Source organism: Rattus norvegicus, chromosome 10, assembly GCF_036323735.1.
Source record: "Rattus norvegicus strain BN/NHsdMcwi chromosome 10, GRCr8, whole genome shotgun sequence".
NCBI classification, from domain to species: Eukaryota; Metazoa; Chordata; class Mammalia; order Rodentia; family Muridae; genus Rattus; species Rattus norvegicus.
In genome coordinates, this window is record NC_086028.1 from 21,405,355 (window position 1) to 21,432,500 (window position 27,146).

The 27,146-nt window shown below is 45.2% G+C and overlaps 1 protein-coding gene across 15 annotated transcripts in view; it reads right to left on the bottom strand.

Moving 5' to 3' along the window:
• Positions 1-27,146, bottom strand: part of Tenm2 (teneurin transmembrane protein 2) — a 1,136,292-nt gene that overhangs the window by 420,645 nt on the left and 688,501 nt on the right. For 2 of the 15 annotated variants that reach the window (XM_039085075.2, XM_039085074.2), the window contains exon 1: positions 207-13,685. The gene's annotated coding sequence lies outside the window, so the exon portion shown is untranslated. 15 annotated transcript variants of the gene reach the window in all.

Consider the following 27,146-nt stretch of genomic DNA (forward strand, 5'->3'; position numbering starts at 1 on the left):
AGGCTTTTGTGGTCCCCTGTTCTATCCCCAATGCGTACTTCGCTTATAAGGCGCGCCTAAGCTATAGGACTTCATTTGGGGTTAGCCGTCCCACAAAGCTCATTTGCTCTCACCATTAAGACAAGCGACTCTAAAAGGCTAGCATGGTGCTTTTAACTAGGTTTGAGGGGCCAGTCAGGTCTTGTTAGCAACAGCTGCACACTTACCAGGCTCCCAGGGCCTTGACAGGGTTGTCCCAGTCCTTCTGGGATTGGGACATGAAACGAAATCAACCAATCGTTAGCTGAGACCACACATGCACGCTGCACCAGATTCTCATCCTCCAAATAAAAACGGAAGGGGGAAGAAAAACCTCCTCCAAAGCTCCTCATCTGTTGGCCTCTCCCTGGCAGATACAGCTCGCCAAGGTCCTGGCTGCACTTTCAAAAAGTACTACTCCATAAAAGGATTTTAAAGGCTGTGCTGGGAGCCGGGCGTTTCGGCTCCCAGTTTGGCTTCTTCTCTATCAGCATTCCTCGGCAAGCCTGCACAAAGCGGGGTACACTACATTATTTATGTCAGCTTTAGGCTCTGGAAAACACACACTGGCATCCTGATTACTAAGAATCCTCGTGGATACAATTAAATTGTTCCCACATACATTCCCCCCCCCCATCTCTTCCCTGATTCAACCTCTTTCAGAGCAAACAAAAGCACTTTGAGACGTGTCCCAACTCATCTATTAGGAGCCAAGAGAACGCTTGAAATATGGCCACTACGGTAGATGAGTGTGGGGAGAAGGTTATGATCATGGAGTGAGCAGAAGACACTCCTGAGAGGAAAGGGCAGGTGATGTTGAGGTGAAGCCTCCTCAAGTGGCCTCCCAGGGTTAGGGACAGGGACTTGGGAATGCAATGCAAGAGACTACAAAAAGCATTCCAGTGAATTCATGGAAGATTGATTTAGAATGGGCTGCCAAGGGGAGTCAGGAATACTGACAGCAAAACCAACCTTCCAAGCTGGATAAAGAGCAATCACGCTCACACGGCAAAGGCTCCTTGGTGCCCCATTGAAGTCATAGTCCCAGACAGGAAGACCAGAGATTTGGCCAAGTAGAGAAATGATTCAGTCCCCATGTTTCCTCTTCAGTCAAATGAACAATTCCCTTCTTGTTACAGCTCAATCCTGCATCATGGGCTAGCTCGGCGTATTAGCCACAGGCAAAATGAACTCCACACTGGCATGACGAAGGCAGTGCGATGGCAGGAACTGGCTCCTTCGGAGTGGGTAGTGAGAGCAATGAAATGTCACCCAGGTCTAGCTGGGGAGTCCCTGCTTGGAGGACAGAGGTAACTTCCCTTTGCAAAAAGCCCCGGGCACTGCTTGAGTTGGCAGGACCTCACAGTTTAGTTGGCCCATCCGAGCAAGAAGTCAGCCTGGGGAAAGTCACTTGTCTCATCCAAGAATGCAAACACGAGGAGGGAAGAGAAACTGGACTTTCTCAAAGGCTTCCCTTGAATGTTGAGTCCTATGATTGTATATGTATACATTTATACACACACACACACACACACACACACACACATATACACATACATACATACATATATATATTTACCACTTCTGATGACTTATTCCCTTCCGAATCAGCTGCCTGTCTTGTTGTCTCGAAATGGAAGTAATGGCCAGAGGACAGAGTAGAGGTCAGTAGAGGGAGCCCAAACTGGCAAGCCCTGCTTTGATGCACACATTAGCAAAGCAATGGGAAATGGGTTCCCCAGCAGGAGGCAGCAGAGTTCCCTTAACAATAAGCACTCGGAAGGCAGCCTCACAGGAAAAGCATAGGCCATGCCTGTCCCCACGACAAAACCACCAGATACCCAGACTTCAGATCAGCAAGGAATGAAGGATGCAAATTTCCCTGAAGACGGCTCCCAGCAGTAGTTGGGATGGATGCTCCAAACCTACTTGCCTTTCCTTAAGTGGAGCCTTGGCTGCACACACGGGTACAGCTGTCTCCTTAGCTTGGAGAAGTTGCTCTCAGCTTCTCTAGAACACCAACCACGCTGTTATTTTTTTCCTTGATTAAGCTCCAGAAGCAAGTAACTAGAACCATAAGGACCAAGGCAGTTCCTCAGGAATCAGATCATTTCACAGTATTATTTATTTCTTTAGTAACTAAGCCACAATTAACTTTGAAGCTAACCCCAGGGTAAAATGTATGGCAAGGGTCCCGGGAAGACCTATCTACTGCCCTCAAGTGCGGCAATGTAAGAATGTCTAGGATCTGCCGGGTATCTGCTAACTCTGTTGTCTTTGACGAGCTGTCCATCTCCCTTGCACTTCAATTTTCTCATCTGGAAACGTATTTATCGATGAGTATGTGTTCTCATATACATGCGGCACAGGACAATGAGTGGGTACCAGCCCTTCCCTCCAGTCTGGGGATCGAACTCATGCCATCAGGCCTGGCAGCAAGCACCTCGACCTGCCTGTACTCGTAGGCTTCTGAGAATTTGGTGAGAAAACCAAATCCTTTGCTAAATCCAAATGACTCTGGCACCCGGGGAGACCAAATAACCTTCCAAGCGCAGTCATTTGCCTACAGTAAACCCTCAGACGAGTTGCCTCATGGCAGAGGTCTCAGTCAGCACTGAGGAGGAAATAAAAGCAGGAAGAATTAAGACACGCGTTGTGCAACAAGTATTCTCCGACAAGGAGATTGCACGTTTTCAAAAAAACAACTGGATACCTTTCTGTTGATTAAATTGTGAGCTAAAATAACTTTGGAAGTTTGATATCCAGAACAAGTCGGCTCTCTTCTTGACATGGGAAGAGAAAAGTGACCAGGAATCCCAGAAAGTCCCAGAAAAGCCTCAGTCATTTCCATGCCATTAGCACATCTACTAATCGCTCCTGCTGTCTCCTACTAGGCTTAGGGAGCAACCAACAAGATTTCCAGTCTGATTTTCCTATCACTGCCCAGCCAAGGGTTCTGTTCACTGCAGTATCGCTAATTAAATGCAATGCTCATGTGACCAGTACTTGTTTTCCTGAAAAACATAATTTCACTTTTCTCTAGAGACAGGGTGTTACCATGCGTCTGATGGGACTAAGCCTGCCCTGGAACTCGCTGTGTAGCCCAGGCTGGCCTCAAAGTCATGACTTTTGGACCTCTGCCACCTGACTGCTAAGATTACATGTGTACATTACAATGCCTGTCCTAATGCCTGATTTCGTAAGATTTTTTTCCATAAACAGTGTTCTACAGTGTATGTTATATAATTCATCTCTCTATTTATCATCTACCTATCTTTATTTCTCGTTTGCTTTAACAAATTAATGTCTACGCCAGTGGGAATCAAACCTATGTCCCCGCCATGTTCTAGGCAAACCTTCGGCCACTGAGCTGCACCCCAACCCAGTATACATAAATTAGTAACATCCCTGAAGATGATGGAGAGCTTCCCCGAGGTGCCTCTTGCCTATTGTGAGAGTGTAGGGGATAACCACACCCTCTGCTGGATAAACACACAGAAGAGGTCTTGAATACACAGCCAGTTGAGGTGCTAATCACTTTGTGCTTACGTAAACAAAGGCCATCAATATTGCGAATCTTCACAGGAGCGCATCCCACAGCGTCAGCTCGGCTAGGAAATACCTGGACTTTTCTACCGTTGAACACCCAAACCGCCTAATGTGAAGAGCCATTCCTTTGGGGAGGGGGATGGGTTAAGCAGCTCTTCCTTTCTCACTCCTTGTCAAGACACCCGGAACAAAAAAAAAAAAAAAAAAAAAAAAAAAAAAAAAAAAAAAACCAACCTGTGGTCTGTTGCATCATCCACTGAAGCTATTTCTCCAGTTGAAACACGAATGACTAGTCCTTCCCAAACACATCAGCCAGATCAAGTCGTAACATAGTCGGGCTTTACTTACTCCACAGATCACAGCTAACTGCTTTCTAATACGATTCATGATTTTGCTCCATTAAGCTAACATTCCCCTTATTTCCCCCTTATTTAGGAGGTACCACCGTGGAGCTGTATCCTAAATCAGTCAGCATTAAGTGGAACATTTCTTCTCTCCCAGGCCGTGCTTCATCTGACAGGGACTCTAACTTCCTGGGGGCACCCGACGCTTTATAATGTGCACGTTTAGCACAAATGTCATTGTCCTAACACAGACCTTTCTCTGTCTCTTGGGAAATGTACAAGGACACATTCCTAGTGGTCTTTAAAACCTGCTTTGTTTTGTTTTCTTTTTCTGCATGGGAGCTCAGTCTAAATCCTTAACTGTGACAGTTGCTAAATATGTACAACTGAGGCACATGTGTGTTCCTTGGCAGCAGAGGGGAGAGCCTTGTTGTTGCCTCCAGCACAGCTAGAAAATGCTTGGGGCACCTAGTTCCTATTTCCTTAAGGATAGAAAAGTCCCCAATTTTTTTTTAAGTTGGTGGCTTTAAAAAATTAAGGTGGCAGATAAGGTTGAGAAGCAAAATCTTCCTCCTCTGAAGAGCTTCCTCAAGGGAGGCAAAGGGATAGCAGGCATCATTATTCCCTGAACTTCAAGGTGAGCTGTTTAAAGGGAGGACTCAGATCACTTTTCTTGTCCATACAAGTTGACTCCAGAATGTGTTTGATTCTGTAATATTCTGCATTGTGGCCAGGCAAGAAAGCAAAGGGCTCTTGGTAGAGAGTCCAAAGAGAGACTCCATGGGTGGGGTAGACTACGGCTTCACACTTTCCATGATGTGCTCTCCCTCTCCCCACTCCAGAGAGGCTGTCTCCTTTCAACCTTCTCTCAGTCCTTTGTGACGACAGTGGTTCTGCCATCCGGTGCCAGAATGAGTCATCTGGGAAGGAATGGTTTCCCTGTGGCTTTAGCAGCTAATTTCCAATTCTATTTCTCTGAAGCACTTTACATTAAAGTTATAAAACAATATTAGGCCTAGAGAGATGGCTCAGTTGTTAAGAGCTCTGGCTGCTCTTCCAGAGGACCGGGGTTCAATTCCCAGCACCTGCATGGCAGCTGGCAACCATCTGTAACGCAAGTCCCCGGGGATCCGGTGCCCCCTTCAGACCTCCGAGGCCATCCAGCACGCACACATAGAAGGAGGCAAAACACCCATACGTGTAAAATAATGTTTTTTAAAAAGAGTCCCAAACCGCTTATAATACTGATGAAATTGGTGAATTAATCAAAGCAAGGGATCTGCTGATGTCATGGGAGGGCTAGGGCGAGGAATTAGTGTAGAGATTCCTTTCTCCATATGGATCCACCATCGTCTATCATTTCAACTGTTTTGACGCTAACCACTCCTCTACTTTTCCATTCTTTGCTCATGAAAATAGATGGCAGTCCATCCTTGATAACTGAAAGTTGCCAGGAAGAAATATAAGTCTGGGCACTGTACCACAGAAGGTTCTAGAGGACTGATAGACACGTTATGAGCAGAGCCAGAGCTGCAAAAGAGGCAACCCCCCCACCCTGCAGGAGTCCTCATTGATTCTGCGTTGGGAAGAATGACTAGAAAGGAAGAAGCAAGATCGGGTCCACACCTGATATCTGAGGGTCTCTGTTTCTCCTTGGTACTGGGAGGCGCATTTGTCTTCTTGTGAAATGCTGGGACTACACTCAAGACAGAAGCTGGGGTTTTCTAGCGCCTTCCTTCCATCATGGGTGCATACATATCACAAGACACGTCCAAACCATTCCCTTGCAGAGAAGAGTCCCGCCCGCTCCTTGGGGAAAATCCCCTATGAGAGGCATGTCCTCTGAGTGCCTTGCAAAAAAATCTTTTCTGCCACATCTCGGAAGGAGGCACCACAGAGGGATGGAGATTCTCTCCTTGTAAGTATGAAGAGAGCAGGACTCCAGTGCTCTTGGAATGTGTTGGTCCGTAGGGAATCCACTGCTGTTGACATCTGCAGGCTGACTTATTGGGGAAACGGTTGTACACCTGTCAGCACTGGCGAGCACGAAGGGGCTGCCTCTGACCCCTCTCTGCTTTCTGAATAGGTAGGAGATCAGCCTTTCCAGGGGTTAGTCACTTTCTACCACCATTGCTGCTGTAGCTAATCGGTCCTGCCCCTGTTGAAGCTGCATTTGCATATTAATTTCTGCTTTTTTACTCAACTTTTTATCAGTGTGACTTAATGCTTCCCAGGTTAGTCCCACGGTAGTTAATCAAATCAACAAAATTACAACTATACCGGTTATATATAACTATATATAAACATCTCTCTGTGTGCACCTATACTTTTCACAATATGAATGATAACAAATGCTACAAATTTAATGGACAGTAGGGCATGTGCCTCTAAAGAAAGTCTCATATGCTTTCCCACACATTGGTACCCAATTGTACACGTGTTAGAAATATTATTCTGGATGAAATATCATCATTTATTTTCTTTACTGCACTAAAAATATGACAGTATTACTTTGTGCCTTTCCCCCCTTCGGAATGCTGTGTCTCTGAGCAAACTGTCAGCAGGAAAAGAAATACTTTAAAAATGAAGTTTTCATTATGTCCTATAGGCAAGCTAGAAAGCCCAGAGAAGATCTCCATGCTGCTTTTCATCCCGGGGACCAATGCTTGAATGTGTTAAAATGCTATTTATTTTCTAACGGGCAACTCGGGCTTGGCACCGAGTAAACCCAGTGTTTGCCAAGATTCCCTTAGGGACAAAGGGAAAATCGTCTGTATAGATCAAACGTGTATTAGCTGCATTAGCGATTGGTCCCCAGAGACTGATAAAGACCTTTTTAGACAGATTTCACTGCACAGCTCTTTAGAGAATTCATTGAATTAGACTTGGGTATCACAGGTTTGGGACTCTCTTCAGGTCCTAAGCATCGGAGGAAGAGAGCGCAGAATTTGAAGGCTGGGTGAGAACTGATACCTTTCATTGTGGATGAGCCTCAATACCAAGCCCATGCTCTCCTCCCCATCAATATTTCATGTTCTTGGAGTCATAAGAAAACACATCTGTTGCCTTCCTGCATCGTAATGTGTGGGATGGAGCAAAGATTATTACAGAGCAGGTTCGGGAATTTAAAAATTCATCACCTTCTCAATTTAGAAGGCTGGTATGTGGTTAGGACTTATGAAGGCTCAACAAGCTTGAAATGACCAAGGGGCCAGGCCTTGTTCCTGAGAAATCTGTGATGTGCGGGAAATCGGATGCAGCGAGAGGTGGGAGGTGGTCAGCAGACGGAGGCAGAAGGTGAAGGCTTCGAGTCCTGGGTGTAATCTGCACAGAAGGTTTGCTGTGTAGTGGGTGTAGTATCTTCTGGTGTGTGTGTGTGTGTGTGTATGCATGTGCGTGTATTCATGCAGGTAAGAGAGAGAGAGAGAGAGAGAGAGAGAGAGAGAGAGAGAGAGAGAGAGAGAGAGAGAATGCTATCCATAATTTTACCAAGTGGGCATCTCTCTCCTCCTACTGCACACTGGGGACCACTACTCTACTCTACCAGATCTGCAGGTCTGGTGCTCAGCTCTCAGCCCTGGTTCACAAGCATGGGCAGCCATATTGCCGAAGTTCTCTAGCAAAACCATCCTCAGAAACTGGGGTAGACCCAGAACACTCCTCTTTCATGGAAAACTTTCCAAGGAGTTAACCTGGGCTGACTGACATTTTCTACTGCTGTCGGTTGCATTTAAGAAACATGCAATTTTTGCATCATACTCCACAAAAGACTGCATTCCCGGCACCTGTGTTACAGAAGCAGGAAGGGGTTTCACATGCAGCAAGACGGTGAAGCAGGAAATGGGGATAAGTGATAGGAAAATCTTACGACGGCCCCCCGGAAACTCATCTGTTTGCAATGATGAGCCTCACTGGAAGGAATCTCTGGGACTTGGCCACCAATCCGGGTGACGGCCACAGCATTATGGTTCCTTAGATGCATTGCTTCTCCTCTGGCCCCTCCCCCTTCACAGACTTTTCCATTTGCTTTGTCTCTTGGTCATATTGCTCAGCCATTAAGGGCAGGTGGCAGTTGGGAAGGTGGATGTCCTTGTCCAGTAAGGAGGTAGCACATATTCCCTCAGACATGAGGAACACAGCTCGGAACCAATGGGAGCTTACCACTTAGTATCTCTCCCACAGATCTAGAAAGATGCTGGCTGGATTTGCTTAAGGTTCAGCTTAGACAATGGGGATCTTTCTAAGAAACCTTGAGACTGATAAGCTTCCATGAGCAACATTTACCCATGAAGAAAGAACTCACTATATTCCCTGTTCTAAGAAAACCACATAGAATATCAGGATATCTGACATCCGAGAGTTCAAACAGGGGTGGTTCTTCTATGTCAGTGCCAACCCTTGGGAAGTGGGTTGTTTCCAAGGGAGATCATAGGACCAACTTGTAACAATGACAGAAGAAATAATTACCTAGAAGGATCTCGCCAAGATAGAAATTTGAACGCCATTCTTCTTAAACAACTCTCTTTCAGTCCCATGATGCACTGGGCAAAGCTCTTTCTCCATCACACTGTCTCCTCCCCCTTCCCACCAACAGTTTCTTTGCTGCACGATGCACGAATTCCACGCATCTAGATGATCTCAACACTCCACGTCTCTGTTTCTGGGATTTGCTAACACAGGTTTTCTTCCACTCTACTTCTTAAACGCAGGCTACAAATCTCACGTGACCTCCACACCCTGCTCACTTACTTTTGTTCAGCAAACTCCCCATGCCCTCTCTCTCCTCTGCAGTCACAGTACGTCCTGGCTTTGCACTTCATGCATAATGATGTAAACTTCATACGGAATCAGGTGATGCTTCTGAAGCACTTGGGCCAGTGACCACCAGCTTGGGCCAGAACAGGTTCTTCATTGTTCGTGCTTGTTTTTGCCCACCGGTGCCTTGACTACCTGACTTGCAGAGTTCTTGCACTTATCTCAGAGTTTTGGTGATAACTCTTTTGAACCATTAACACATTTTTCAGTACTGGGCCTGACAGTACTCAAGAATCTATATGGCAAGACACTTTTCAGGAAAAACAAACACACAAATAAACAGGCAAGGTGCATCTCAGTTCTGTTTCCAACAACATACATCTCCAGATTTTCTTCCCCTGTGCTTGGTTCCCACCAAGGTTACCCTGCACTCCAGGCTGGCCTCCACAAACTACATGTCTCAGAGGTCAGAGAAGCAGATACAAGAAAGGAGCTCGCTCTCTGCCTTCCATCACACTAATCAAGCTATGTCTTACAGGGCCTTTCCTTAATCTGATTTGAGAAGGGCCTTAATAACAGAGTTAAAGCAGAGAATGAAGCCGGTCCTTCAAGGAGCGCTCACTTTAATGGCGGTCCTTCCAGGAGCGCTCACTTTAATGGCAATTTCTTTGTTGTCCAATGCGGCAAGTGCGGCCCCTGACTGGGACCAATTGTTGCACTTGTATCCAGGAGTGAAGCCCTCCTGGAGGCTGCCTGCATTTCTCAGGGCACAAGTCAGCCCTTCCTGATTTAATTAGAGTTTTTCCCCTCTCTCTCTCCACCTCTCTTGACCTTCTGCTTGATTATGTAGTGAAGCATTCCTGGTGAGCAATAATCCTGTAAGACAGACATCAGCTATGAATGCTGTCAGGATTCCAGCCTTACAACTTCCAGACGGGGTCAGTACGGAGAAACTCAAGGACCAGAAGCCATAAAGGGGCGGGGTGGTGGTGGAAATGGAGAGTTTGAGAAATAAAAGGACCCAAACAATGGCTATCTGGAAGCTTTGCATTTCAAGGTATGCTGGTTGCTTTTTGCCTCTCTGTGCACACCATTAACAGGGTGATTTAGTAATTTCTGTGGGAGCTGCCATCCCCCTGCAACGCCATTAGTGTCAGAGTCAGGGAAAATGAGGAAGTCTTTTTTTGTCCCTTGCAGAGTATGCAAACACAAGCTTAGAAACATGTTTGCATTTGGATTGGACGGTCTAAACCAACAACATTCAACCTTTTCACTCGGAGCTGGGAGCTGTTTGACAAGACCCACTTTTCATCAGGCAGGTTCAAAGTCTACACGCGGCAGAGGCTTCCTTAATAAGAGGGACTAATAAGATTATTTCCTTAAAGATCTAACCTTGGCACCCATCTTCCTACCAAAAGGTAGAGCAGATTCATTTTCTAAATTGCTTACCTTCAAAAAAAAATTCTCTGTTGACTGGGGCAGGGTTCCAGTGTAGCACACCAAGACGCGGCTAGTAAGATTCTCCTTTGGGTCTGAAGTGGCTTTTATTTCAATCCCTCTGTCTCTTTCGAACAATTTTCTCTCACACTCAAAATTTTTAATTCCCCAAACTAAACACAAACATTTCAATGAATGGGATGAATCCGGTGAACGATAATTCACCTCTGCCAAAAATCTATTGCCTGAGCAGCATTTCTCTCTACTCAGGGCTGTATTTCACCAACAACGAATTTCCTTGGAGCCATCAGATGGATCAGTGAATAAAGGTACTAGCGGACAAGCACGATGACTCCAGCGACATTACTAGGACTGTCACGGTGGGAGAAGGGGACAGACAAACACATTGTCCTCTTTTTTCCCCATGCACATACCCTTATACCCACTCCCCACATAAATAATATATGTGATATATTATACAATATATAAATGATGTTCTGTATATTATACAATAGATAAATTTTCCTCAAGATCCAAGTGATAATACAAACATAACATGAAGCAAAGATCAGAATCTAAATTTCCAGAATCTATTTTTTCCCCATGGAATCTCATTGAGGTTCTGGAGCCATACTCCCGACTAGTGTTTTAGACATATATATTCAATTATGGAAGTTTGGTCCTACTGAAAACTGACCAAATTTTTGTAGAGTTTGCTCTTGTTTCAAAACTCTTGAATAGTAAATCCCAAGGATCTTTAAACATTGTGAGACCCTGAACCTCACTTCTAGATACTCAGATGCCATTGGCTCAGGGTCTGTGTGGACATGGAGAGTATATAAGGCGCCTCAGGTAACTCACACGGGACTCCGGACTCCAGGGAAATGAGACAGACATCTCCCGCCTGATGGGGAATTTGCATAAGTGTTCACATACAGAACCTCTTCATCAACTCCCCATTAGTTTCTCTGTTCTCTAAGTCACACACGTCATATTTTAAGAGGATCTGTCTGATTTTTAAAAATTACACTTATCAAGTCATCTTTAGTTCATTTCCCTCGGACTCCTTAATGATATCCCATCAAATGGAAATAGAAGAAATTTGATGGTTTCATTGCGTAGTATAGTCTCTCCATGAGATAGCGCAGAATTTCCCTCTGGAAATACCTTCATCAATGCCCAGGTGATGTGATGGACAAGGTGAATGGTCTTACCAGACAGCAAGTTTCAGCTTCCCACCAGAGCACCTAGGACCCATGAGCCCTGTGCAGGGAGGGCTTTCATCAGAACACTGGCATGTATAAATGAAAAAAAAAATCAACATTCTCTGAAGAGAGAATTCATAAGTCCTGGTCCATGATCTCGAGACTAGCTCTTGGGAGTCTTAAAAGGGCCAGTCAAGAGTCTCTATTCACTTATGGGTCTTAGGTCATTTTGGATAATGGAAAATGCTAAAACATCGGACACATGAATGGTCAACTGTGCCTTCATGTTTAAGCCTCAAACTGACCCTTTAAACCTTAGAAGGCCAGCTACCCTGACTCACCCTGTTCTTGATATCATACATTGTTAATAGGAAAGCTTAGTACTTTGTGTGAGTGGACTGGAAGCTTGGCTTCCATAATTTCCCTGGATTTTGCCACATGGCTGTCTTCCCTTGCCTGATTTTAGGCCATGTCCTTTTTTTTTTTTTTTTTTTTAAGAAAACATAACTGGAGGATAACAGTTTCTAGAGAGTTTCAGGAGTCATTTTGCTAAGTTTTCGAAACTGCGACTGTGCTTGGACACCCCCGAATGCACAGGGTATCAGATACAATGTGGTCTTGGAGACCCTTAGACTTTGCAGTCGACAGCTAGAAGTAGGCTTGCTTTTGTGGATTTTCCTGGCTGTGCAGAAGGAGAGTCTTCTGTTTGCTTGATCATCAGAGGCTGTAGCCTAAAGTCTAGTGACTCATCTCTGCTACCACACAGTGGAAGCCCAAGGGAAGGGAGAGGCTTTATGCTCCTTCCTGTTCCTGCCCTTGAATTCTGGCCTGTGAAGTTACCCTGGGACCGCTTTTGAGTTCCTTGGGAAAAGTGTTTCAATTCTTTTCCTTAAACTAATCTTTCCTCTTAGATACGCCACAACCCCTAACCAGTTCCTTGGGGTGGACAGTATGCAAAAGAGCTTATACGTGAAGTACTTGACATGGCCCAGGCTTGCGATTTGATGTATCCCTGAGGCTGCTTTGATTTTTACTGTTTTCTTATTACCAATTTTTATGATGGCTTAGGTCTAAAATTGGACAGTGCTGTGTAGGTGCTCATGCTATGGGTGACTTGATTCTGCCTCTGTTTACCTCCTACCCTTTCTCAGTGTACCGTAGCCTCTTCTGGTCTCCCCAACTGCCTGTACCTCTTAACTCTGGGGCCTCAGCTACATTTGAGAGCTCGCTTCGGATTGTCTGTGATAAAATATGCATATTTCCTGAAACCCAAAGTATTCTCACTGAATATAATAAGTGGAAAGTTATTTTACAGGAAATGAAAATCTAAGATTAATATTCTCTGATGCCATCTCGTCCCCCCAGGACAATTATTCACTGTAGTACAGCAAAGTAAACTTGCAAAATATGGGAATTGGTTTTTCTCCTCAGACATCTAGGATGAGCCAACTTCCGAAGCTAGATAAAACCAGCTTGGGGGTATGATGCCCGCTGCCTCACTTTACCAAATAGGAATCTGGTCTTTGGGACACAGAACTTTAAGGAAGCTCAGGCCAGAGTTGGTGGGTAGGGAAGAACAAAGGAAAAAGGAAACACACAAGGTGGTTGAAGACGAAGCCACTAGACACAGTTACTGACAGCCATTAATACCGAGCATGGTAAAATATGTCATCGCTGATTTCAAGGACCTTCTGATGCTCACTCCCTTCCCCCTTTATTCAATAGAATCTTCTGGACTTTACTTGGTACTAAGCCCTCTTGCTTGACAATAGGGTATGCCCTTTTGGATTCAGAGCGTTAAAGAGCAGAAAACCTGACATTTAGTTCATTCCAAGAATTAGAAGGAATTTTCATAAAAATACAGAATGGGAGTCTTGGCAAAGGACTATTATTGTAGGAACATTTCTTAGTGGAACAGGAACCTCTCCTGGTAAGTACTTGTCTCCCAAGAGTGTTGTGCTTAACAAAGTTTGAGCACAGGTGGGGCTAGATGATAAAACAGAGGCAACCTAAACGCAATCTAAATACAAGGAAGTGTTTATGCATTCAGTGGCAAATGAGTGCTGCCCCAAGGAGCTAGCCAGGGAGAGATCACTCAGACAATGTGCCTCTCACACCCTCCACATTGTCTTGTAATAAGGACCTAGTCTCAGTTCACTCAAACAGCCAAATCACAGAGTCTCCCCAAACATCACCACAGATCCCTGGTCAAATTCATTCCCCGGTGGAGAATCAACAAAGACAGTCAAGTGGTGGCTTGCCCACACACAGGCCTGCTCACCCACTCCCTCAGGCTCTCACACTGGCATGGTTTAAAAGGCTGCCTCTCAAAACCCCCACAGTCATAAACACTCTTCCCTTCAGTTGTTGTTTTTTTTTTTATTCCCACCATTTTGGGGTGGCTATTAAATCCGATGTTGGCTTAGCCTTTCCCCTATGGCCATATATTTTCAGGTTTTCTCTTCTAGTACTAGGAGCAGTCCTGGACAATTAGGAGGATGGCTGAAGGCTAGGCCTTGACCTTCTGATCTAGAGATGTGATAAAATGTGCCCTTTAAAGCAGAGGCCGGGCCGTGGCTCCGATCTTGGCTGGTCCTTGTCTTTGATTTGACATCTCCCGGGCAGCCACTTGAAACACAGCCTTTAAGCTAAGCCACGGTTTCCTAATCTATCAAGGGAGGAGAATCCACGGCCAGACTTGACTAACACAATATATGGGAAGAAATAAAATGGAATAAATAGTCAACAAGTGGCAGAGAGTGGTATCCTCATGGTTCCAAGCTCCCGACAACTAAAGGGTTAATAAGTATGAATACTTAAAATGATTGTATCCAAGACGTCCCTCTTGTCCCTCTTGCTTCCCATCCCATGCTCCGTTTCCCACGCCTCCAACTGGAAGAGTGGCATTCCAGGGATAGGCAACTCTCAACAACTGGGCCCATAGCTACCAAAGACCACCTTTTCCCATTTCCTGTTCCTTTTTTTTATGCTACAACAGTTTTATCATGGCAGACGTCAGAGAAGTAAATGTAAATACATTTTTAGAGGAAGAAATGATAAAACAGACTTGCTTGGTGTTCAAGTGAAACAATATTCCCTAATACCTATTTTTGGAGGGTTTTTTTTTTCCTTTCCCACCGATTAAAAATAAAGTGGGCAGGCATGTGAGACTTTCCAATAAGATGGAGACATTTTGAAACTGAATTTGAAAGCTGACTACATAATGGGGTATAGTTATTAAAAGGCATTAAATGATGCTCTTATATGAGAGCAACCTATATCTGTAGGTAAATCTATAGAGAGACCTGGCCTGCATGTTACAAACAACTGAGGAGAGGAAGGAGACAGAGGAAGAAAGGAATGGAGAAAAGGAGAAGGAAGGAAGGAGAGAACAAAGAGAGGGAGGGAGGGAATCCCAAGAAGTCTTTATGTAAGGTCTAAACAGTACTCCCTCAAGCCCCATGGTATGTGATCTACTTTCTGGGAATGGGAGGTTTGAAGCATTGTGGGATCATTCAACTCTGGTGCTTTCCGATTCATAGTCTGTCAACCATGTAGAAAGGAGCACAGCTTCTGGAAACAGAGAAAAGGGGAGAGCAGGATTCTCCTACTGATTGGCTACCATGTTCAACAAAGATGCTCCTCCTCCACGGCTCTGAGGGCTGCCTCAGTGTTTTCTCAGGCCTGCAACTTATCAGTACTTGTCTTAAGTCTGTGTCTGTTCCAAGGAACAAGAAAGCAAGGGAGGCAAAGGGTGACAAAGCTCAACGAGAGCGGAGAGTCATTCTTCTCAGAGAACATCAGTCTGAAGACATTTTACATGCCAGACCACAGGCGGTGAAGCCCTCTCTAGCATGCTGCGTCTTCCCATGTAGACGTTACCTAAGAGAAATTGGGTCCAGCAAGGTAGCTTTGATGCTCATTCTATGTGAGATAAAGAACCTGATAAAACAGAGATGTGATTGGCCAATTATTTATTTGCCACATTTCTTCTGTGCCTGAGGCTCTTCCTAATGCCTCCTTCATCAGGCACTGAAATTTTTCCAGCTCTCAAGTCTCTGCTGGGATCTAGCTACAGTTGGCAGTGATCCTGTAAGCACTCATTTTATTTTCTTGTGTATACAGGGTTAACATGCCATTCTCTCTAGGATGCACGCAAGTTAATATTTGGCATCCCAGGAATTAACCGCTAGCCTCATGGAGAAAGAATGAAGGTTGACAGGTGTGAGCCTTGTTCAGTAATCATTAGTTGTACTACAATGCACCTACATGCACTTAAGCCATCATGAGGGCTTTATCATTCTGATGGGACTTAGGGGCAGTCCATTTAAACCATCAGAAGTTGCAACAGAAGAGCCGGCTATCCACAGCATCAAAAAATGTCTACTCTGCCTCCTGTGTAACTGGCTTAATTACTTCAAGCTGTAAAGAACATCTTGGGCTCTGTTCAACAAAATGGTTTGACATGACTGGAGGAGGAAGATGTGCCTTTCAGGTCGAAAGTTCGATTTAAGTCTATCTACAAAGACCACACATTCTACACAACAAGAGGGGTTTGGTGACTGTGGGCTGGATGAATTATTTTCTTTTGATGGTGATGATGATGGCAGTGGTAGTGGTGGTGGTGGTGGTGGTGGTGGTGGTGGTGGTGGTGGTGGTGGTGGTGATGGTGGTGGTGGTGGAGATGGTGGTGGAGTTGGTGATGATGATGGTGATGATGATGGTGGTGATGGTGGTGATGGTGGTGGTGATGGTGGTGGTGATGATGATGATGGAGGAGGAGATGTGTTCTCACACTGAAGCTCAGGCTGCTCTAGAACTCATTATATAACCCAAGCTAGCCTCAAACACATGGCAATCTTTTGCCTTAGTCTCTGAATAATGAGACTACAGTGCTGATCTACATGAATTCGCTCATGCCCTTACTTTTGATTTCATTGACATCTCTTAGTATCACAAAGGGGAAGGAGTCAAAACAATCATGGCTGAGAGGTGCAAAGGTTGAGAAAAGGCAAAAGAAATATAGTGTATGTGTGGCGAGGGCATGATTGGTCTCAGCGTACACATCTCACTGAAGTTCTTTAATGCTGTCCCATATTTACTGATATGACTTGAATATGTGTACATCTTCTAGAACCATGCTGACACTTAGTCCCCAGTGTGACAGGACGATGAGGTAGGGGGCTTCCAATTCTCATGAACAGATTAATGATCTTATAAGAGAGGTCTGTCTGAGCCACTCACCTCTTTATTCTCCCTGTCACTTTAGGATGAAGAAAGCATGCATATATCTCTATCTATCTCCCCATCTCTATCTCTTCCTATCTCTCTATCGCTCTATATCTCTATCTATCTATCTATCTATCTATCTATCTATCTATCTATCTATCTATCTATCTATCTCTGGAACACACTCCATCCAGATCCCATGCCTGCAGGTCCCATGCTCGAAGGTGACTTCCTGGCCCCCAAAACTATGGTAAAATACATTTCTGTCCTTAGCACCCCTCAAGTGGGTGTTGTGTGTTGGCAGCACAAGCGAACTAAGCCATCATGAACCTAGCCTCTCCCTCTGCTTTCCTCTCTTCTCATCTCCACCCACTAGTCCCACCCTGACCTCTAAGGGAGCCCAGGGTACCCAACCACCATATCCCTGTTGGCACATAAATACATTTCTCAAATTATGGTCCTTCTCTAGGATATGCGTCTTTAGTTCTTCCAACAGCAGCTTCTAGCCTGTGTTTCTTTACCCTGGTCTCCTTGGGTGTCTGGTTCTCTGTCCCTCACAGTCAATCCTGACATGACACCTTCCTTGCCTCTTGGGTCTTTGCATTTGTTCCTTGTCTCTAACCTGTAGTTTGTGTTATAGCTATATTAATGCCACTCATCTTGTTTATTGTGTCCACATAAGTTGAGAAGGCTGACATTTTCCACTGGCAGTTATTTCTGCAACAGAATGAAACAGGTAACATTTATCTCTGTGTTTGCAAGGTCTAACACCTTGACAGGCACATCCCAGGCACTAAGCAATTGCCCAAGAAATGAATAAGCACTTCTCTTTATAACTAGCCATCAAGAAATAAAATAATAATGGAATACTTTGACCTCAGATTCAGAGAATATTTTTCTCCCCAAATGCAGGTTTTCAAAGCACAAAGAAAGACTCCGAACTGAACTGGGTTGATCAAAGGGCTTTATGTAGAAACTGATCATTTAGAAATAGGGCATTGGCTTTTTTCAAGGCAGTGGCTCTGTAACACAGAAGTAAGGCCCCCGGAACAATGAGAGACTGAATTTAAAAAGAAACAAACATAAATTAAACAACACAACAAAAACTTCAGAAATCAACCCTTTCATCTACTGGAACTAATTCACATCGTCTTTTAAATTTTTATTTGACTTCCAAAAGAGTTTATTCACAGAGGATCAAGGAAAGCTGTGGCATGAAGGAAAGGACACTCAAAAGGTGACCGAGAGAGGAAGAGGGTAGGTGTGCGGTTCCCCAGTCACAGCAGCCTCATGGAAAATACACATCATGACAGCAGCTCTTGGCCAAACCCAGAGGCGGCTGGAGCTCTGGATTGAATGCCCACAAGAATGGAAATACAAAGGAAATCAAGAGTGGAAGTAACATGCAGCCTAACGAGCGCATTAGAACTGTAGGCTCTGCTTGTTAGCGGTTGAAAATAGTTTCACGAGGCCCTAGGTATGGCAGGGTAATGCTAGTTATAAAATGCCAGTGCTGAAAGGGAACTGTGTAAGCCAGGCTCAAGCACACCACCTGGATGATGGTGCCGATTAGAAATGAATCATAGCTCGCTCGGACTTGGGTGTTCCATGACAAACACTTGGCCTTCTCGGGATCCAGAAAGAGAGCAGCCTTGTCAGGCTAGGAGGAGAGAAGGGTTGTCACAGAGTTACCAGAAGGATTCCTGTGCTCCTCTGACCCGTGGAACAAAACCCAACCGAAGATCTGCCTCTAACAGGAGTCAGGATTGTTCTTTGGATCCTGCCTGCAGCACTCTGGAAGGGCAGGATTTTATCTCATTCTACCTCGGTAAAGACACACCTATATACTATGGAAATAAGAGGGACCTCAGTAGATTGTCTCATCAAACACATTATTCCCACGGAAATAAAACACCGCTGCAATTTTCCAGAGAAGTTTCCCGAGGTCAAGAGAGGCTAAAACTATTGGCATATCACTTACTCGTGTGGTGACCATGGGGCTTCATGAATTGCAAAGATATTTTAGATACTTATTTTAAAATAAGTAGTATCATTGTGTACCCTATATTAGTATGGGCTCTTTGCATTGGGCTGGTTTATAGCTACGAGGCCCATTCGCATGTATTTTCCCTCTTTCTGATTGAAATACAATCCCGGAATCAATCCGTGTTGGCTATTCTAAGGCCGGAGAATTCATCTCTGATCTGAGGTGGTTATGAAAACAGATATTATACGTTCCACCCAAGACCTACTAAAACAGAACCTCTGGGGTTGGGGGCTCAGGTATTTGAATTCTGACAGAGAAAAACAAAGACAAAATCTTCTATGAGTCCGATCGCCTGGTAACGACCGTCTGGTACTGTAGATTATGTATGCGTTTGGACTGGATAGACCAAGCCACCCTAAAGCATCGCCCCTTTGTTCCTGTCCTGCAGGGTCTGTGACAAGGACCCGCTCCAGTCTCTACGATTCTGAAGTCATAGATTTTGGGGGCAATGCTTGCCAAAGAGCAGCACACTCAGCTCGCAGACCCGTAGGGAGACTCAAAGCAAGGCTTCTCCGTTAGGACTCTGCCCACGGGCCGTTCCTTTCTGCACACTCTTGTTATGAGATATTGTTGTTTACTTGCTCTCTCCTTGAAGCAAACTCAACTCCCTCCTCCCGTAATTAGATGCAATTATTTAAAAATAAAACAGTATGTCACGAGTTAAAAAAAAACAAAAACGAAACAAAACAAAAACAAAAACAAGAAACCATCATCTGCCAGAGATGGGAAGGTAAGAGCTACTGAGGAAGGAGATAGAACGACAAAAGCAGCCAAGCAAACGGCGCTCTCCTTGATTGAGGTGCGACGAGAAAGAGGCTCGGAAGGGAAGCGAGTTCATCGTTCTGTAAGTTGGAGTTGTTTAAGGCTTGCACATTTACATCTTTAAGGGACAGCCCGGACATCATCCATACAGCCCCATGGAAGACTTTCCACGCTTGCTCTGCTTGGAGGAGGCGGTTATGTGTGTCCCCGCATGTGAATCGAAGGCCCTGCATAGAGATACTCGGAGGGTAGGTGAAAAGGGCCAAGAGTAGAGATGGTTGGAGCGGACTGGTCTATGCATCCCCCTCGCATTTTACAGCTCTGTCTCAGGCCACCTGGGCACTGGCTACTCCTAACACAGCCAAAACTTCCTTATTAGGTGTGCACGGATGGCTTGCAGAGCCAACTGAGAAGGAGAACAAAATGTTCTTTTATTCCAGGTTTGAAGCTCATCAAGGGTAGGGTTCAGAATACTAAGTCCTTCTCTGACTGTAAAGATAAAAAGATAAAACCGCTCCCTCAACCACAGTGGAGTTTACCGTGTCTTTGACAAGCAGCATAATTAAGATCGAGCATCAACACAGAGCCTCCAAGGACAGCAAAAGCTGACTAAATGGGAATTTGTTCTCTTTGGCTTTTCTTTTCCTTTATTTAGTTTCTCCGTGGAAGTTTCGCTTTGAAGCAAGGCTGGCCCTAGGCAAAAATGCAGAATCTGCGAAGTGCTGGCCTGTGAGTACCGCCAGCCCTAGTTAGGCAGCACCACCCACCGAAAGCGTCCCTCCGGCCTCGCATCCTTGCTTGGCCTACCGCTGGCCTTCCAGTCTCATTTCCTGATCCCTTCTCCAGCCAATCAGAGTGGAGCCCAACACTACGCTGGTGGGTGGGCTCTACAGGGTGCGGTGGTGGGTACAGACTGGGTGGCTGACACCGGGTTTCTTTGTTTCACAAGGGTCCTTACACAGGCATGGCCCATTTAGAGTGTTTGCACTCTAGAAAGCTGAGTAGGATTACATTTGAGAGCAGAACGCCTTGGCTTGAAGGAATGATGTTGAGCGTGACGTCTATGTGGCTGGAATATCACGACTCTGGCTAGGACTCTGGAGTCCGCTGGCCTAAGTCCCAACTCTTCATCTCTTAGCCGAATAAATTTGAATAACTTTGCGCATCAATTCTTTTTTTTTTCTTTTTGTTAGTTTTATGCGACAGGGTTTCTCAGTGTAGCCCTGGCTGTCCTGGAACTTGCTCTGTAGACCAGCGGCTTTGAACTCAGAGTTTCTCCTGAGCGCTGGGACTAAAAACCAATGCTACCACTGTCAGCATGCACTTAGCACCACGTGGTTCAACTTTTTCTTCAGTAAAATGGGGCCATCAGGAAGAGTAAATAAAGTAAGACATGGAAGGCATTTTTGCATAGTCGCTGAAATTTAATAGCCATTCACCAAAATACATTGTTTAGGTGAAAGAGCTCCTGTCTCAAACGCTTGGCATCAGAAGTGTTTTATATTTGCAACACACACACACACACACACACACACACACACACACACACACACACTTTGGAATATTTTCAAAGACATAATGTCATAACGTAGAGGTAGGACTCAAGTCTAGATACCAAATACACCTGCCTCATATATATCTACTGAGATACTCCCAGAATAATTTTACATAGCTTGATTCCTTTCCATATAGAATGCAAAATTGCCATGTTTCTCTCATTTGTACAATTATGTTGACCCTCCGACATGTCTTTTAGCTTTTCGAGATTTTTCTGATGGCATTTTGACTGGTGTTGTTCAACCTGTATTCATGTAGCCGTGTTCAGCCATTCTGGCCAGAGCCACCAATTGGTCATAATGCTCCAATTCAAGTATGTATGTCTACAGGCTGTTGCGTGGAGTCTGTGTGTCCTCCGTAAACTAATTCTGAGAGGATCCCCCCACCCCTCAAAAGCTGCCATCCAGCAATACATTTTCTTTCCTTCCTTTTTCCTAACATAGGATTTGTTTTTTGACACATAATGTCATTCTTTATTTCCCAGTCAGTGGCCAAAAGGCAATACACGAATTAATTATGACACACAGAGCCCACTCAACCTTCAGATACGAAATGACAGGTAAATAGCACCACTCGAAAGGAACATGTTCCTCGTCCTCTGAAATGCTTGCATGTCAAAGGGTTTCTGCTTACCCGCCATACACACAGCGATGGAAAAGGGCGGCTCCCAATCGCACTGCTGCTAGCCCCCTTCCCACAAATGCTTGCAGGTGCCATCCCAGGGAAAAAAATGATCATCTATCTTCCAGTTTCAAATTAGTCCATAATGGGTAATTTCATGCAGACATTATTTCTAAACAAGAAATTCCCTAAATGCTAATTGCTTCTAAGAGCTGTTCAGTTAAAGGGGATAAATATTTCCGCTCATTAAAGGGGATGCCATTTTCCTAGTTAATGCAAGGAAGCTGCAAACGGGATAAGAAAAAAGGAGGTCAGGGCTCTGGAGATCAAGTGGCACCTCCCACACCGAAGTGTCAGACCGGAGGACTTGGCGTGGATTTGTCTCCGAATCAGTAGATGTGACAACCCCGAGAGCATCCTTCTGCACCCGACAATCGCTACATCCTCACCCCAGCAAAATGTGAGGCCACAATTAATAACGAGGAGAGATTCTGCTTCCTTATTGACACTAACAACTTCTTGGCACGGTATTCAATAGGGACTGGTGACAAACTGGAGAGCAGTTCTTGTAGGGCTCCGACCTGTAAGGGGCTCCTTACAATTTGTGTTGACAAATGCCCTGTTAATGGTGCAGATGAAGACAAGATTGCTCCAGCTGCTGCAAGACCATGAAAGACAGCTAGAGAGGCCCATCCCAGAGATCCCCTTGAATGTGGGCAGCCCACCTTAATAAGTTCTAATGAACTTGCGATGTGCACATTCTACTTACTGTTTCCAGGCCGATACAGAGGAGATACAGAAAGGGAAAGGCACCCTCAGAATCTTAAGGAAGTCTCGACTGTTAAGGGGAAAACACGCCCATCAAATAGTTTCACAAGTGCTTCACTCCTGCCTGCACATGCGCTCGCTCTCTCTCTCTCCCTCCCTATCTATCTATCTATCTATCTATCTATCTATCTATCTATCTATCTCTCCACCCCTGCCTGCACATGCTCGCTCTCTCTCTCTTTCCTCCCTTCCTCCCTCTCTCTCACATATATATATGTATACACACACACACACACACACACACACACACACACACACACACACACACACACCAAATGAACTATAACAAACACTTCACTAAAAGAAAAGCACATACTGTAAAAGTGTGCGTGTGGCAGGGGTTACGGAAAATTGTGGATGGCTCATCCAGAATTGATAACCGAGCCAAGAGCAGCAGGATGGGATGGGAAGACAGAAGGAAGTAAAAGAAAAAGGCTCCGAGGTGGAAGGCACTGGAAGGATGATTGGCAGCAAATGAGCCGATGCACATGGGAGCAGCAGAGAAGAGAGGTGGTGTGAGTCGACTGCAGGGGGCGGGGCTCGTGTCACTGAGACTCCTTCCTGTAGGATTTTGATCTTCATCCAGAGAATAAAGGCTTACAGAGGCATTTCAGGGGAAAGGGGGCCCAAAGAACAGAGACCAAGAGAGGAAATGGACAGATTAGTTAGGTGTCAGCCCTGGCTTTGGCTGAGACAGGAAGACAGTGTCAGCTGAGACAAAACCAGTCTCTTTACAGGTGCCCTTGTTCCTGTTTCTGACTTCTAGAGGACACTGCTTCCTTCCCATTAACTCCCTGGCATCCATAGTATCTCCTAGCGCTGTTCTCTGCTTCCCCCCAGGTCCTCTCTGTTGTTGAAGACAGGAGTCACCGGTGGTTGTGGGTTATCTTCTGAGAAACCAAACTCGGGTCTTTCTGTCCAGCAATGCCCTCTCCCAATTACATTCTTATTCACACACACACACACACACACACACACACACACACACACAACTACAGGACTGGCCATCCTCTTTCTAAAGAAAATTCTCTCTGTGTTTGGTTGCCATCGTTGAATGGAATCTCGTGTAACTGAGGTTTCTCTTGACGTTCCGATCCTGCCTCTGCCTCCCAAGTGCTGAGACTGTAGACTTACACCACTGTGCCCTGGCCAAGCTAAAGAAGTAATATCTTGTGCATTGTGCCTCTTTCCCCCCCCCTCTTCTCAACCTTCTGGAAATATGGCTTTTATCTCTATCCCTTTAGTGACACATTTCTCCTGACGGCCATTAGTCATCCCAGTTACATATGTAGGGCTCCTGCTAATGGGAGCTGCATTTAAAAGCGCGGTTCATTTCTATCTCCCTGCGTCCTCCCCTCCCTTTAACTTTGGGCCTTTTGATTCCCCTGACTCCTCCGTCTCATCACTCACAGTTGCCTTCAAGGCTTTCCCCATCCCTTGGAACTTCCAATTCTGGATTTCCGACAGTGGGAGCTGTGTCTGGGTCACTTGCCAGCAGAATCTGACACGACCCATTGGGGGATTTCTTCCTTAAATTCTCCTCAACTTTACTCATGAGCCCCCCACCCCCACCCCCCCGGTCACCCAGACGATGATGTTATTTAAAAGACTCACCACTGGGAAGAACAAGTCTAAAATTCTATCTTTCCCCAAAATGATTCCCTGAAAAGGGGCTCTCTAGTTGGTTGCTTGTGCAGATCTCTCCTGCAAACTGCTCTTCCCACAGACTTAAACATCGGTCTTTCAGAACCTGAACTAAGATGTTACCACTTTGTCTCTTAAAAAAAGTAAGGAAGGAAGGAAGAAAGAAAGAAAGAAAGGAAAAAGAAAAGAAAAGAAAAAGAAAAAAAGGAATAGCTCTCCATCAGAATGAGGATCTGTTGTCCTCCACCAATGTCTATCTTTACCATGCCTGTACCTCCCCCTCTTCCCCTCCCCCTTCTTCCCATGCTAGGTGTGTTTTTCATTCACTCCCCATCCTCAGACCTCAGGTCTGACAACAAACTCTACTCAGGATTCTGAATCCTTAACGATTCTGTAAAACAAATCTTTAGTTGGGAATATCTTTAGAAATACAGCAAAGTTGCAAAGATAACTGGGGGAGGTCATATAATGTCTACCACATTCCCTCCCTCGGTGCAAACCTCTTCTTCCCTCCCTAACTACGATCTAGTGTAAAAAGCACGACATTAGAAATCAGCTATAACTGGAGAGGCAGCGCACAGCACTAGGGGCTGACCTCTGGATCTCAGCAGTTTCTACGGTGCCCATGCGAGGGCAGGGTGCTGTGCTGAATCTGGCTTCTCTGCCTTTGGAGTTCCAGTCCGTGTGGCTTTATCTCAAGTTGCCTTCCCTCCTCTGACTTCCCAAGAACAGTGCAGCATTTTCTCCATGGCAATTTCCTGCTTTTGCAATAGTTCTAACTCCTATGATGTTTCCTTCTCCTCTTTGTCTCCTCCTCCTCCCCCTCCTCCTCCTCCTCCTCCTCCTCCTCCTCCTCCTCCTCCTCCTCCTCCTCCTCCTCCTCCTCCTCCTCTAAGGAAACCTTCACTCAGGACACATACCTGATTATTTTCTTTCAGGGTTCCCACTGTATCACTCTAACTCAACAGTCTTAGATATCCCCGTTTCACCCCCTTAACCAGAACCCAGAAGCAATGATGTTCCCCGACAAGGGAATCATTCTTTTTAAGCATATATTCCCCCCAACATTCCCTTCCAAAGGAATTACTGAGGGCCTGGCTTTTCTAACAGCTGCCCGTTTATTCAAATGGAGCAACCAAAGCCAGTGCAACTTCAAAGTTCGGCACTAAAAGAAACCCCTCTGAGACCTGTGCGTGTTTGCCAAGTCCAAAGGAAACGTTTGTATCTCTAAGATGAGAGTTTTATTTGGCCGACACACACCACCTATGGTACTGGCATCGTTCATGCCCAACCGGGCACAGCTTTGGATTTCATCTGGGCTCAGAGTGGTCTGGTGGGTAACATATCCTACTGTAATATATTCTTCAATTAAATAGGTAGATAGAAATAGAATTTAAATATTCAGGAATAATAATTGTTGGGGAGAGGAGCCCTAAGCGATATTCCTCACTGTCTATCATTTTTCTATTCTTACTTCTCAAATTTAGGGCTTATTAACATTTTTCTAATATTTCTCTCCACACGCAGGAAGGTGCACGCACAAGTGAAACCGCAGAGTTACAAAGTTACGGCGGGCTGCCCTATGCCGCCCTGGATGTAGTTCCCTGTATTCCCTCGCTTCTGACTATTTCTTAGGGACAGACTAGAGCCGGTGAGATGAGATAGTAAACAAATGGGGTTCCCTCCAAAGGAAGAGAAAAATAACTGGGAAGAGGTAAAAATTAGAAAAGAGGAGAAAACATTATTAAGCGCTTGTCAAAACCTGTTAAATATGGTTGTGTAATAGCTACAGTTTTTAATACTTTAATCTATTAAAAAGGCCCTCCGTCCATTTCCTGAAGAGACTACTACTATCTCCTCACTTCACAGACAGAAAAGTCAGAATCAGAGATGTCATTTGTTTAGAGACAGTGGGAAGTAGTCAGGCCTAGATGGGAACCCGATTTTCCTTCATTTTCAAGGCTCAGAAAGACGGGAGGAAGAAAGGGAAGGCGAGGAGAGGAAAGAATGTTGATATATCATTTCCTGTCTTAATTCTGTCACGAATCAAGGGCAGACATCTCTGTAGGGCTTTAACCATCGGTAGAGGCTCTCTCAGCCCACCCTGCCTATTCTTAAAAGCCAGAAAGAACATGTTTTTTCCCAATGTTCTTGGAGAACCCAGGGAGTGTGGGTGTACAGAAAAGAATGGTTTTTCTTGCCCTGTATGCTTTCCTTGCAGCAGAGTGGGCAGAAGGAAAGAGACAAAATGGAGAGCCCAATTAGGGCTGGAAACCTCAGAAGAGAAAGCGGCCTGGAAGCGGAGGAAACGGTGCTTGGTGTACAACAGAACTCTTTCCATAACACCGCACATGTCGACATGGATATTATCATGCAAATGCCTGTTAACAGACTCTTACCTCCTGGGGTAAAAATGAGTCACCTTAAAAAATAAAAAAGAAAGGCAGTAAAGCCCTCCATGCGGATTTATATGACCTCTGGTAACCGCTCCCAGGGAGCTGTTAGATTCTATTGTGTGAAGCCAGCTTCAGAGAAAATCTCCAAACTTAAGGATGTATGCAACTGCTCTTTGTGGCTCCCAAGGAGCCCTTAGAATCAGTGAGGTGGACAGAGCATGCCTCTTCTCTTCTCAAGGCACCCTCTAGAGCCACATGGAGCTGTCTTGTCTCCTGATACCTCTGGCTGGGATGTGTTTTAAAAAAACACCTTTCTGCACAAGTGACAGCGATACCGAGGACAGGAAGCAGACATCACATCCAGCAGGGGCCACCAGGCTCTGCTGTCACCCCTAAGTTAGCTTTTAAGCCAGAAGTGACAGCCGGCTCTGTATAGGTTGTGATGACATCATCTTAGCCATTACCACATTTTCTCCTGAAAGGAAAACTGACCAGAAAGGAAGCTACCAGGAAGGCTTGGGATGCCTGGACTTGGGTTTGCTAAAGTTAACGTCCTCGGATTCTCTGTGCCAGGAAACACTCCCGGAATTGTACAAGGCAGGCTGTGAGACTTGTGGCCATCTCTACTGACTTTTTACTCGTCCTTACTAGGCAGATTCAAGTCCTCACTGTGAGTAAAGCAGTATTTAGAGCTTACTATCCAGTGGCAAGTGGCAGTCATCCTTCCCTTTCGGAGGTGACAATATGAGATGTT